This window comes from Nerophis ophidion, linkage group LG02 (genome assembly GCF_033978795.1).
Source record: "Nerophis ophidion isolate RoL-2023_Sa linkage group LG02, RoL_Noph_v1.0, whole genome shotgun sequence".
Classification (NCBI taxonomy): domain Eukaryota; kingdom Metazoa; phylum Chordata; class Actinopteri; order Syngnathiformes; family Syngnathidae; genus Nerophis; species Nerophis ophidion.
In genome coordinates, this window is record NC_084612.1 from 41363901 (window position 1) to 41378903 (window position 15003).

The 15003-nt window shown below is 41.6% G+C and overlaps 1 long non-coding RNA gene across 1 annotated transcript in view; it reads right to left on the bottom strand.

Moving 5' to 3' along the window:
* The window catches only part of LOC133570067 (uncharacterized), a 51892-nt gene extending 38580 nt beyond the window's left edge, over nucleotides 1–13312 (bottom strand). The window contains exon 1 of the long non-coding RNA XR_009810043.1: nucleotides 13192–13312. This is a non-coding gene — a long non-coding RNA (uncharacterized LOC133570067). The remainder of the gene's footprint in view (nucleotides 1–13191) is intronic.
* Between the last annotated feature and the right edge of the window lie 1691 nt (nucleotides 13313–15003).

Consider the following 15003-nt stretch of genomic DNA (forward strand, 5'->3'; position numbering starts at 1 on the left):
GTTGACTGTGGGCCTATCTGGGGACGTCTTGGAGCCGCCCCTTGAGAGGGGGGCTATCAGTGGCTGTGCAGCTGGGGAGGCACAGCTACTTCTCGTCCCAGTTGGTCTGCAACAGACGCCGCCATATCTCCGGTGGGTCTTCAACAGACGGCGCCATCATCTTTGGGTGGTCTGCAACAGACTGCGGCATCATCACAAGTGGGTCTGCAGCAGACGCCGCCATCACCTCCGGTGGGCCGGCAGACGCCACCATCACTTCCGGTGGGTCTGCAACCTACGGCGCCATCACCTCCGGTGGGTCTGCAAACTACAGCGCCATCATCTCCAATTGGTCTGCAACAGGCGGTGCCATCTTCGGTGGGCTGGCAGACGCCACCATCACCTCCGGTGGGTCTGCAATCTACGGCGCCATCACCTCCGGTGGGTCTGCAACCTATGGCGCCTCCACGCACTCCGGTGGGCCAGCAGACTCCTCCACGCACTCCGGTGGGCCAGCAGACTCCTCCACGCACTCCGATGGGCCAGCAGACTCCTCCACGCACTCCAGTGAGCCAGCAGCAGGGGGTGCCACCACCACGCACTCAGGTGGGCCAGCAGCGGGGGGCACCACCACCAAGCACTCAGGTGGGCCAGCAGCGGCGGTCACCACCACCACGCACTTCAGTGGGCCAGCAGCAGGGGGCGCCACCACCACGCACTCCGGTGGGCCAGCAGCAGGGGGCGCCACCACCAACCTCTCCGGTGGGCCAGCTGCAGGGGGCGCCACCACCATCCTCTCCGGTGGGCCAGCAGAGGGCACCACCATACAACTGTCAGCCACAGAGGTGGTTGTTTCATGGGCGACCGCCTCGCAAATGGCAGCGGCGTTCCAGTCGCCGTCGCCACTTGACTCTTCCCCGCTGGGTGCGGGGACACTGGCGGCCCACCACCTTGTCCTCCCTCCACCCTCCCTTGTCTTTGGATTGTTTTTTTTCTAAGGGGGAGGGTTCGTAAAGCGTCTGGTATCCGTTTTGGGAGGGGGGGCTATTGTCAGAGTCGCCACTGACAGTTTTGTTAGTGTTTTAGTTTCTCCTTTGTGTGTTTAGTATTTCCTGTCCTTAGTTCCTGTCTAGTGCTCTTATTTTGGTTCAGCTTCCTGTTTGTCTCCCTGTGTCCTGTTTTCACTCAACTGCGGCTGATTGGCATCTGGTCACACCTGATGTCAATCGGCCAGCTCCTATTTTACCTGCTTGGTTCCTCCAGTCAGGGCTGGATCATTGTATTGCATGTCGCTTTTGTATTGTGGTTCCTGACGTGTCGTTGCAGCGTAGCGGTAAACTAGATTTGGTCACTTTGAGTAGCTTACTGCTTTTTGTTCCCTGCTTTTAGTTTTTGTTTGTTCATCGCCCTTAGTTTGTTATATCCGCCCACGTGCGTGCTTTGTTTGAACCCTTTTGGTTTTGTTTTTGTCTTAGTATTTAATTCAATCATGTGTTCACATTCCATGCCTGCCTCCATCTCTGCATCTTGGGGTTCATCACCAAACAACCTTGACAGAAGGAGCTTATTGACGATAGCATCCGACTACAAAGGCGGCCTGCCGGAAAGCTCTTCGGGTAAAACTTAACCATAGATGGATAATCTGCGGTCGAGTGGGTAACAACATAATTGATCGGAAGTATGAAGGAAGGCAAGATTGTTTTATAAATATCTATTTAATGCTTCCACAGTTTTAATTTCATATTTTCGGGACTTTTGCAGATCCCAAATACACAACAACCAATTCAGTTCAGTTTATTTCGAACATGTAAACAATACAATTACAATGTAATGCATCATATATTTCCAGTTGTTTCATTATAACATGTCCGAAAAGGAGTAGGAAAAAGCATATCTTATTTAATCCTACCCCCTTTCAGATTATAGCAGTTTTATCCCATTTCTTTGTTCTCTGTTTGTAAGAAAACCGTGAATACATCAAAAATAAATACACCCTAAATAAGTAAACAAATATTAAATGCGTAATTAATAATTGTCTCTTTTTTTATATAAAATGTTCAAGATATTTATGATTGTTCTTCTATGTACTTTGTGAACATTTGTAGTTTGAACAGTCCTGAATCATATTAATGCTTTGTTTGATTTCTTTGTTAAATCAAATCCATAATTAAATTCCACATACAGATATGCTAAAGGCTTCAAGTGTTGTACGCGCATACAAATGTTTTAAATTAGATTTTCTTCCAAGGTTATATTCTACACTTTTGTTGAGAATAATTGTTGTACATTTATGGGTAACAGGTTATAGTTGACTTTGTACATAATTTTAGATGTTTGCAAATGCACCGCATTGTTGAATTTCAATATTTTTAATTCAATAAATAAAGGGTTTGTATGTTCTCTATATCCAACATTATGTATTATTCTAACTGATCTTTTTTGTAACACCATTAGTGAATGAAGCGCACATCTGTAGTTGTTTTCCCATATTTCTACACAATAACTCCATTATGGTAACACTATAGTGAGCAGAATATGAAAATATTTTTGGTCTAGAACATGTTTTGCTTTATTCATTATTGATTAGTTTTTTGCTTCTTTATGTTGTATATTTTTACATTCAGTTTCCAGTCCATTTTATCATCCTTTATAACACCCAAAGTGTGGTTTATTTTACCCTTTCAATGTCTGCTCGGCATATTTTGTATTTGTCTTGACTTTTCCTTCTACTGTTACCGAATAGCATTATTTTTGTTTTACTGAGATTAAAAAAATAATCGGTTTCTGTCAAACCATCTTTATATTTGTAAATTTCTTCTGTTATTATTTGTATTACCTATTGCGTTTTCTCTCCTAAACAAGATGCAGTTGTGTCATCTGCAAATAATACTAACTTTAAGTTCTTTGTAACTTTACAAAAGTTTTTATATAAAGATTGAACAATTTTGGTCCAAGTATAGATCTCTGAGGTATGCCACAAGATATTTTTAGCTCCGTAGACGTGTGTTCGCCTATCTTCACATATTGCTTCCTGTTAGTTAAGTAGCTTCTTACCCAGTTCAATCCCGACCCTCTGATACCATACCGTTCTAATTTGTTTATAAACATATTATGATTAATTGTGTCTAATGGTTTTGATATATCCATAAAGACTGGCGTCGCGCATGGTTTACTATCTACTGACTTGTAATCTCTTCCGTTATTTAGATTGCGATTGATGTTGAAATGTTGGCTCTGTATCCGTATTTGTTGTCTGTGAGTATCCATCCATCCATTTTTAAGCTCTTATTGCCTTCGGGGTCGCTGGAACCTATTTCAACAACAATCGGGGGAAAGGCGGTGGACAAGTCGCCACCTCATCGCAGGTTTGTGATAATTTCATTTTTATTTATGAATTTCTCCGATCTGTCGTCTAACAGTTTTTCAATAATTTTTGAAAATTGTGGAAGTAGAAAGACAGCTCTATTGTTTCTAAACTTGGCTCCAGTCTTGTATGACCTTTGCTATTTTCACTTTGTCTTGGAAGTTGCCTGTTTGAAATGGTAGGTTGCTGATATATTTTAAAGGTTCTGAAATCTCTTCAATCAATCAATCAATTAATGTTTATTTATATAGCCCTAAATCACGAATGTCTCAAAGGACTGTACAAACCAATATGACTACAACATCCTCGGAAGAACCCACAAAAGGGCAGGGAAAACTCACACCCAGTGGGCAAGGAGAACTCACACCCAGTGGGACGCAAGTGGCAATGCTGACTATGAGAAACCTTGGAGAAGACCTCAAATGTGGGAAACCCCCCCCTCTAGGGGACCGAAAGCAATGGATGTCGAGCGGGTCTAACATGATATTGTGAAAGTTCAATCCATAGTGGCTCCAACACAGCCGCGAGAGTTCAGTTCAAAGCGGATCCAAGACCGCAGCGAGAGTCCCGTCCACAGGAAACCATCCCAAGCGGAGGCGGATCAGCAGCGTAGAGATGTCCCCAACCGATACACAGGCGAGCGGTCCATCCTGGGTCCCGACGAGCGGTCCATCCTGGGTCCCGACTCTGGACAGCCAGTACTTCATCCATGGTCACCGGACCGGACCCCCTCCACAAGGGAGGTGGGGACATAGGAGAAAAAGAAAAGAAGCGGCAGATCAACTGGTCTAAAAAGGAGGTCTATTTAAAGGCTAGAGTATACAAATGAGTTTTAAGGTGAGACTTAAATGCTTCTACTGAGGTAGCATCTCAAACTGTTACCGGGAGGGCATTCCAGAGTACTGGAGCCCGAACGGAAAACGCTCTATAGCCCGCAGACTTTTTTTGGGCTTCAGGAATCACTAATAAGCCGGAGTCTTTTGAACGTAGATTTCTTGCCGGGACATATGGTACAATACAATCGGCAAGATAGGATGGAGCTAGACCGTGTAGTATTTTATACGTAAGTAGTAAAACCTTAAAGTCACATCTTAAGTGCACAGGAAGCCAGTGCAGGTGAGCCAGTATAGGCGTAATGTGATCAAACTTTCTTGTTCTTGTCAAAAGTCTAGCAGCCGCATTTTGTACCAACTGTAATCTTTTAATGCTAGACATGGGGAGACCCGAAAATAATACGTTACAGTAATCGAGACGAGACATAACAAACGCATGGATAATGATCTCGGCGTCTTTAATGGACAAAATGGAGCGAATTTTAGCCATATTACGGAGATGAAAGAAGGCCGTTTTAGTAACGCTTCAAAAACCTTTTTTATCATTTCCATATCAATTCATTTACAGACAACAACCAATAGGTAGTAAATGTTGATTTTGCGCAATAGGTCTCCTTTTAAGCATTCCAATACAATTTAATCCATCTTTTCATTCTCTGCCAGTTGAGTTCTGGCCAGGGTTTGGCTCCAACTACCTGCAAGTCTACCCAACCGATTCTTAGATTTAGACGCAAATTCCCCGCCTTTCAATCAACAATTCAGCTTGACCTTTTGTAGATAAAATCCCTTTACTCAGAAGATAACAAAAAAGAACAAAAAACTGAAGACTAGTACCATACATTTCAGAATGAATGGATAGAGGAATATACCTTTGTGGAAAGAACAATGTGCAATGATAAAATGTCCTCAATGAAACAGTTCAATGTGAAGTGGAACTTAGACACACGCCATGCTACATTCGCATTAAAAACATCCGGCGTGGACAGCAAGAAGATGGCGTGCCAAGAGCTACTCTGCAGAGTGCAAGCAAGTCAGCAGCACAAACACATATGCACCAGACAAGGAGACTGGAATTAGTCTCGCTTGGTTGGTTCTTTAGCAATAGTGAGGAACGGAACATACTGTACATACATGGCGAGTAGGCCAAACAATTAATGCTTGGTGTGGCAACGGAACTTTTTGACAATTTTAAAATTTCTTAGTGGCGTTGTGGTTATAGTGTCCGCCCTGAGATGGATAGGTCGTGAGTTTAAACCCGAGTCATACCAAAGACTATAAAAAATAGGACCCATTACCTCCCTGCTTGGCACCCAGCATCAAGGGTTGGAATTGGGGGTTAAATCACCAAAATGACTCCCGGGTGCGGTCACCGCTGCTGCCCACTGCTCCCCTCACCTACCAGGGGATGAACAAGGGGATGGGTCAAATGCAGAGGAACAATTTCACCACACCTAGTGTGGTGAAGTGTGTGTGTCGGGGGGGGGGGGCAGGTTGAGGGGGCGGGGTTTGGTGGTAAAGGGGTGTGTGTATATTGTAGCCCAGAAGTCTTAGGGCTGCATGGGATTCTGGGTATTTGTTTTGTTGTGTTTATGTTGTAGTACGGTGCGGATGTTCTCCCGAAATGTGTTTGTCATTCTTTTTTGGTGTGGGCCCACAGTGTTGCGCATATTTGTAACAGTGATAAACTTGTTTATACGGCCACTGTCAGTGTGACCTGTAAGGCTGTTGCTCAAGTATGCCTTGCAGTCACTGATGCGTGTTTGCAGAAGAATTGAAGAACATGTGGCTGAGACTGTAGGCTGTAGGTTTTATGAAGAAACGGATGCTATGACGTGTGTTCATAAAAGCCAAATACACAGAAGTCTGAGATGGGACGCTGTAAGTACAAGTTGTAGAGGGCGTCAAAGGCAGTGTCAACACGGTACCCATTGAAAATCGATGTTCGAGGGAATGATTACTCTTGAATGATTGCCTTGAAATTCCGGGGTCTTCCGGGAAATTCTGGAGGGTTAGTAATTATAGCAAATATGACAAATATAACGCTGTCAAGCGGCATTCATACAAAACATGCGGGCCACACTAACACAAAATTAAATATCAAGGTGCGAGCCGCAAAATAATGTCTCGCGGGCCGCAATTGGCCTGTGGGCCGCGTGTCTGGGACCCCTGATATAGAGCCTTAGGTGCTGCAGAACAACGGAGCTCGGAGCTTAGTATGAAATATGTACAAGAGTCATGACCCATTTATGTACAGCACAGCACATACCTTATTTGAGGTTAAACAAAAATATAACTTTTTTGTATTAACTTAAAGGGGAACTGGACTTTTTTGGAATTGTGCCTATAGTTCAAAATCATTACGAGAGCCAAGAACACACGTCTTTTTATTTATTTTTTTACAATTTTAAAGATGAAAGGGCTGATTGGCAACATTAAATTGGCCCTGTTGTTTGAATGTTGTCCGTCTATCTGCGTTGGCCCTGCGATGATGTGGCGACTTGTCCAGGGTGTACACGCCTTCTGCCCAAATGCAGCTGGAATAAGCTCCAGCAACCCCGCGGCCCCAAAAGGGACAAGCGGCAGAAGATGGATGGATTGATGGTAAAAACGCTTGAAAGATACAGTTAATGGTAGTCACCGTTGTAGTCTTTTAAGCCCTCTAAAAAGTTTGTATACATACTGCAAGTATACATACAATGTAGTAACAGACACATTCACAACAATATGTAATATGTTTAATTTTTACAGTATTTTGATCGTTTCAATAATTTCCGGCAGTGATTTATTCCGGCCCATTGATTCCTTTGTCCATGTCAGAGCACGTCTGACTCCTGGCAACAAATGTTTGTTCCTATTTCCGGAATCAAACACGAGTGTGTTTTCTAATCATGGCAGACTTGGTAATAGACAACTATTTTTTTGACAAATGAGGATTCTCAACTTTATACTTCTAAAGCTAAATATACTACTGCTTATAGAAGCAGGCACAAAGGAAGAGGGAGACGTTGGAGCAGACGGAAGCCGGGAGAGTGATTTTGACGCTATAAATATGGAACTTGAATCCAAGTAAATGGAGTGCTTACCCAACATATACAGGAAACGTCCCCAGTCAGCTGGACCAGACGAACAACAGTCCATCAAGTGAGTCACTTTAATATCAATTATAATGCGTGTTAGTACAACTACCGTACATATGCTGTCTGGTTAGCTGTTTACAAACAAAACATGAAATGTGGGCTAATACTTTACAGACATCCATTTCTACCGCTTATTCCCTTTGGGTCGCGGGGGGCGCTGGTGCCTATCTCAGCTACAATCAGGCGGAAGGCGTTGTACACCCTGGACATGTTTCCACTTCATCGCAGGGCCAACACAGATAGATAGACACTGTCATATAATTGTTCATGTTTCTCAGTCAGTACAAATTGGTGTCGTGTTACTGTGTTGTGCATTACAGACTCAAACGCATTTTGTGTTCACGTACAAGCCAGCTTATCTCTTGCCGTAGTTAGCTGTTACGGCCAATACCGTAGCATGGCGATGTGTACTACGCTACAAAAAGAGTTCCTCAGTGTTCACTTTTACAATAACTACGTCACTACAGCTTGGTTATTAAAAAGGTTACGGATTGTAAATGAAGTATTGTTGGCGGTTTTTGAATGCATTTTAAAAGTTATTTAGATGTAGAATGGATTTTTCCCATTAGCTGCATTGTTAGCCACCGAGAATGAGCCAATTTATATATTAGAAAGCGGTAAAAAACAACCTTTTGTCTTTTTGTCTCTCATAGTGGTTGTGAACAAAAGGCAACATCAAAATAAGTGCAGTTCCCTTTTAAAATAAACATTATTAAAACAAGAGGTAGATGTGCGGTTCAGTATGTCATTACTAGTCCAGGGGTGTCCAAATTGTAGCACAATCTTTTTTGTAGGAGAGTTATTAATCCAACTTTGTACTGCTCAGTATTGACAACAAAGTCCTGTGGAAAATGTTTGTGGAAAAATAAACACAGACGTATTTACTTTATAGACTCAAGAGCAGACAGGAGGGCATAAAACAAAGAGGAATAACAGCAGAGGGAAAAAGCCTGACCCACAGTAGATACTAGAATGCCCACAAAAGTATGTCTGAATATGCAAACATTCAGAGGCCTCCAAAACCGTGAACCTAAAAAGCATGAACCTATTGAGTTGGCACTTGGGCATTGTTCAACACGAGCATCCAACGTTGTAACAATATTTACTAGGTAATACAAGGTTCAGACTTTCACTCTGAGAATATTGTTACAAACGGACCTTACCTAATTTATCACTGAAAGCCCCTGACTTAAAAATAGTCAACTGTTTTGATCTGTGAGCTTGGGCCTTTTGGGACTTTTGACCCTGAACTGGTCAACCCTCAATCACTGTCAAAACTTGTCAGGTATTAAATATTTTTTCTACACTTGAACTGGTTCCTTATTTTTCTGTTTTTAAAGGACATGGTTAATGGCACCCTGTGAATCTTTTGTTCCTTGAAACTTAAATTGAATGGAGTTTATTATTTTATTTTTAATCATTTGGAGGCTTTTACAAAATCCACATGCTTAGTTAGACTAAGGAAGCTATTGATATATTGTAATAGTAATATTGCTAATAGGTTAGATCAGTGGTCCCCAACCTTTTTGTATCCGCGGACCGGTCAACGCTTAATAATTTGTCCCACGGCCCGGGGGAGGGGGGGGTTGACTCCTTTTTTTTCTTTGTCATGCAAAAGGAACGTTTTTGTCATGAAAAAGGGAGTTTTTTCGTGGTTGGTGCACTAATTGTAAGTGTATATTGTGTTTTTATGTTGATTTTATATTTAAAAAAAAAAACTTTTTTTTTTTTAAATAAAAATGAATAAAAAATTCTTCTGCGGCCCGGTGGTTGGGGACCACTGGGTTAGATGACTGCCCAATAGATACAACATGTTTTCTTTATGCCTTTTCACATCATGGTTTGCTACATCTTTTGACATGATCTTGCATGATTTGTATAGCTTAGTTTTTGAAACCTATGTCCATCCTTACAGAGCAACCCTGTGAGTGGGGCCCTGGATATAGGCCCTGAACATGTTATAGGCTTAAAAGTCACCGATATATACAGTCTCAAGATGCCACTAATCCCCATGACAAAACATTGTTCACAAATGAGGGCTTCATTTATCATCACCTTACTGTTTTGTTTTTTTCATTTGAATGCATACCTGTTCTTCCATTGTAACCATACTGTATTCAAATAATTGTATTTCTTGATTCAATAACCTGCTTTCCCTTTGGGGACTGATTGTGCAACAGTATGTGGCTGGTTTACCACTGGTTGGATAATAATTGTTCAGCTTCGACTAACTCCCTAAGCAAAACAGTCCAACAATCAGATACTTTCACAGTTCTCTGGTGCAAATACAGCTGTTATGATTTGAACAAATAAAACAAAGCGACCAAGCATTTTCTCACCAAAATCCAATCCAGTGTTTTCTCAATAGCACAGTAAACACTCATAGCTTATGGTTGATATTAACTGGTGTGGGGAAGATGAATGCCCTCTTCTAAATGCTTCAACCTCATTGCCTCTTGGAGTATTAGTTATGTAAACAACACTGGCTTATTAATGGTAAAAGCTCTCCCTAATGATCCACACCATGCATGAGTCTGAATATCAAGTCAGGACATAAAGAGCAGTCATAGATCATCATAATGAATGTTAGGAAGCTGGTAAAATGCTTGGGGAGGAGACCTGTCCTGATTCGTATTCACTCGGTTTCTCTCTGTGATTCATATGCTGTTTGACTCTCATACATCAAGGCTGTATGATTCCGCCATTAAACTGACACTTCTCTAGAGCATACTTGTCAGACACTTCTATATTTTGAGATGCCACTTTTCCTAAAGTCAATAGCAAGGATACACACAACCTATAAAGTTTGTACATCCATCTATAAATGAAGGCACAGTTGGAGTTTCACTTGCATCCTTGGATGCTTTGAATCCTGATGGCAACTCCACTGGGAATGCATGTAATTTACAAATCTAATCAAATTTGTTCAAAAGACCCTGCATGTGTCTCTTAAGGGGTGTTCTGATATCTTGCTGACATGATCGGTCCCCTGAGAGAACCCATGAAAGCCCTGTTGTTTTTATCACGCTGGATGGTTCAGGAGAAAATTGGCATGACTGTGGATTTGTTCTTGTCAAATGTTGAGCGTTCAAAAGCCAGCCAGTTGTAAATAAACAAATTCACATCAACGTGCTTTGGCATACTAACAACTACCTTCACCACAAAGCTGCTCCTAATGGGGTGTGATTATTTTTATGGCGGCACTGAACGCTCCATGACAACGATAATTCCATAATGAATCGGAATTGTACCTCTAATTTTGCTTTAATTGCCATCACTTGCGCACCACAGCCACACACATGTTGCTTTTTAATATGTGCAATCATTGTAAAACAGCAACCTGTTCACAACACATCAAAAACGATAGAGAAAATGCCTGAGGGAAAAAGGATGAGGGGTCATGAAGCGGGAGGGATGGCTGTAAAGTGGAAACATTATCCTGGCTGCAGGTGGACCTGTCCTTCATGCCTCTCTCCCCTTGTATTTTTTTAACTCATTAGTTCTGAAGGGTTGGATGGAGAGGATAATGGATAGCTGACTTCATTCGCTACCCTTGCTGTTGAGAGACACTACCCATCATCCATTGGTGGTGAACATGCAATGGACATCCCCTAAGTAATATATTTACTGTGTGCTTGACAAAACATGATTGACTGTCAAGCAGGGAGTGGCAGACATTAATACATTCAGGGATTTTTGTTGGATGTGCTGCATTTTTTCTCAGGTGTTGGCCTTTAACGCAAGAACGGCAAGCAGCATGAGTTGAGCTTTGTTTCGAAAAACTCAAAATCATTTTATGAGTACAGTGAAAAGGAGGTCAGTTATCTAAGTCATAGTGTATGGGGGAGTTTTGTATAAAACGATCAAAAACATTACCTGTAGTGTTTTCCCATTAATAGTCAAAACATGTATGGACATGACAGCGGTGCTTTTTCATTCTATTTAGATGGTAACAAGCTGCCCTGTCTGAATTTTAGAATTACATTAATGAAAGAAAGAATAATAAAGTTGCATTATGGCAAATATAGGAGTTTTTGATCATTATAGGTGAATACATGCACACTCTTAAGGCCAGCTCAGAGCCTTTTGGTTAGAGTGGTCGCCCTGGGACTGGAAGGTCGTGAGTTCAAACCCCGGCCGAGTCATACCAAAGACTATGCAAATGTGACCCATTGCCTCCCTGCTGGCCACTCAGCATCGACGGTTGGAATTGGGGGTTAAATCAGTAAAGATTCTCGTGCGCGGCGCATGCTGCTGCTCACTGCTCACCTCACCTCCCAGGGGGTGAACATGGAGATGGGTCAAATGCAGAGGACAAATTTCACCACATCCAGTGTGTGTGTGACGATCATTTGGACTTTAACTTAACTTAAACTTTAATGATAACATGAGTCCATATATATATATATATATATATATATGTATATGTATATATATGTATATGTATATATATATATATATATATATGTATATGTATATATATATATATATATATATATATATATATGTATATGTATATATATATATATATGTATATATATATATATATATATATATATATATGTATATATATATATATATATATATATATATATATATATATATATATATATATATATATATATAGATCAGAGATGAGCGGTCTCACCTGCGGATAAACCGCGGGTCGGGTGGGTGACATGACGAAAAAATAGATTTAAATAGATTCCCCCCGTGGGTCCGTAAGGTGAGCGGGGTTGGGGGTGCGGGGGTGTAAAATAAAGTCTGGAATAGTCATGGATACAAAGAATTCTGGGTATTTGTTGTGTTGCGTTTATGTTGTGTTACTGTGAGGATGTTCTTCTGAAATGTGTTTGTCATTCTTGTTTGGTGTGGCACTAATACCAATAGTAAGTAAACAAATATAAAATACATGAATAATCATTATCTTAAAAAAAGGTTCAAGATGTTCATTATAATTGTTCTTCTTTGTACTTTGTGAACACTTGTAGTTTGCACACAGTCTCTTTAACTGAAATATATTAGTGCTTTGTTTGATTTCTTTGCTTAATCCATTGTGTATATTGATAGTAAAGTGCTTATCTTTTCTAAATCATGTTAATACTTTCACTAAAGCAACTTTGAACACTAGTAAACAATTGAGGCTCAAGCCGGATGCAGTAAACCACGCTACGAGCAACATCGCAAATGTAATAACAGATTATAACACTAACTGGTCCATTGCCAAACACAGTAGGCATTGATCCAACAATAAGTCGTATTTAGGAAAATGCATTACTTATTTTGCTAGTGGACTGGGATGCTATTGTCTTACATTAGAAGGCTAAGCGAGCTACTCAACCAAATGAGCTAACATTGCTAACGTATCATTCACACATTTGCACTTCCTTGCACACTCAAAGCAACTTCTTCACAGTGCCACAAATCTTAAGAGAAAGGCACTTTTTATATCACATGAGGCTAAAAGTTAGTGCCGTGACTTGCGCTGGTCAAAGCAAACAAACAACAGAGCATTTTCCTTCACTGGGTTTCATCGTCGATATGATGTTGTAGCACAGCCAGTGTTACATAAAATGTAATTGGCTGACTCACAGAAGGATGTTTGAGTAAATGTCAAGCTGGGACTATGGTTATTTTTGCTTCTTCGATGCAGAGAGGATACGGGACGAACCAAACGAGAGTGTAAGTACATGGTTTATTTGAATACTAATTACAAAAATAATCAAACTAAGGGCGCCCACAAAGAGGTACAAAACTTGGTTACAAAAATACAAACAGGAAAACAAAACACCTGCTCGATGGCATGAAAGACAATAAACCATTAACCTTAAACTTGCACTGTGGCAGAACTATGAACAACTAAAACAAAAACACTTACTGTGACCGAAACAAGGGGCATGGATAGCAGGGTGCGTAGCAGGTAATCCTGAATCCATGAAGCAGAATGCAAAAATCCCAGACTGATGGACAGAAAGAAAATAATTTAAGTAGTGGCTGTGATAATTAGGAACAGGTGCGGGTCTGAGGGCAGGGGCGTGACTAGGAGGGCAAGGTGAAAACTAATAGTTTGGCATGGAAACAAACAAAACCAGGAAGTGCAAAACGTGACTGAATGTCCAAAATCAAAACATAACATGACAAAACAAAACATGATCCACAGGTGTGACAGTAAAAGTCTACCATATATGGATAATCCGCTGACGTCACTCTGAACAAAACATCACATTTGAACAAAATTCCAAACAGATCGTTTGTAGTGGGTCGGAGGGCCAGCAAGATTGTTTTATAAATGTCTCTGCAATACCTCCACAGTTGGATTTCAAATTTTCAGGACTTATGTAAATCCCAAATACACATAAGCAGGTAGCATCAGGTGGGGTTGCATAATGTGGCCCCTTTAAAAGCTTATTGCTTAACCGATTTCGAAAAAGTTGTCTGACTTGATTAGCAAGCCAAATTGCCTTTGCTACTCTTGGCATTAGCATCAGGCAGGAGAACCCATACAACACTGTCGGCACCAGGTGAAATATATAATTCTGCAATCCCTTCCACCACTGTATGCTTCAGTGACCAGGACCTGGATCTACCAATAAATGTGTTTGTGATATTTGGGCTGCCGGATACATAATTGTTATGCGCTATGTGAGGACAGTGGGTGTTAGGGTCACAGTTGTAAGCAATATTGGAAAATTAGGTCTCTATATGCAATTCCAAGTTCAAGATTCTCATATCCATGGTTGCTTTTTAAATGGAACTTTTGTGGTTCTTAATGTCATTGAGTGCTAAAAGCAACCTTGCAGCATTTCATAATACGGAAAAACATAGCTTGAAGTGATGACTCAGGATCACTTTGTTTTACCCAAGAGCCTCAGTGTTACCCAGGGCTGTGTCGCAATAATAGCTCTGTGTGACAGCATAGCTGCTCCACTCAGAGCAAATAGTAGCTGACAGTTGTTCCTGTGTGAGGACCTGTGGGCTTAAGCTGTTGCTGGTGGTGGCCTCTCTCCATTGTGCTGCTGTTCACAATACCACTGAAAGACACTGGTTGATGCTCTGAGCCACACTGTTGTTGTTAAACTGCAGGCAGAGCATTATCAACAATACAGCCAGGTCAGTGCATGCTGGGTGGACAGATACTGTAGCTATTGTCTTTGCGGCTCATGCTCAGTTCTACCATTTCAGTAAGAATATTTCCACAGCACTGCGAGAAGTCAGACCCTGCCAATCACATGACATGTTGAACCAGGTGCACTGATGCCCTTTTAATCCTATACCCGCACGCTTGCTGCAGGATAAGGGGGAATCCCAAAGCTTAAAAGGAGCAATGTGATTGACTACAAGCTGGCCAGATCTGTTAGTTTTGCCAGGGTCATTGTTTGAAAGAGTCTTTCTGTGGTTGCAGGGTCGAGTATCAGGTCCCTCGGCCAAACAGTCCCCCCACTGTTCTCTGCCACAGAACACACAGAGTAGCCTCAATTAGTTGCTCCAGTCATCTCTCTTTGCTGTCACATGATCTGGGGCTGTGAAATAATACACAGGGGGGCAGGGGCGGGTCCAGTCAGGAAATGAGATGATCCATGGCTGACAGCTTAGACACACAGCGGCCACTTATCTGTTATTACTTTGCTGAAAAAACAATCTCGCTCAGAAATCTTTGGGCCTCAGTGTGTGCATATGTGTTTGCACAGGT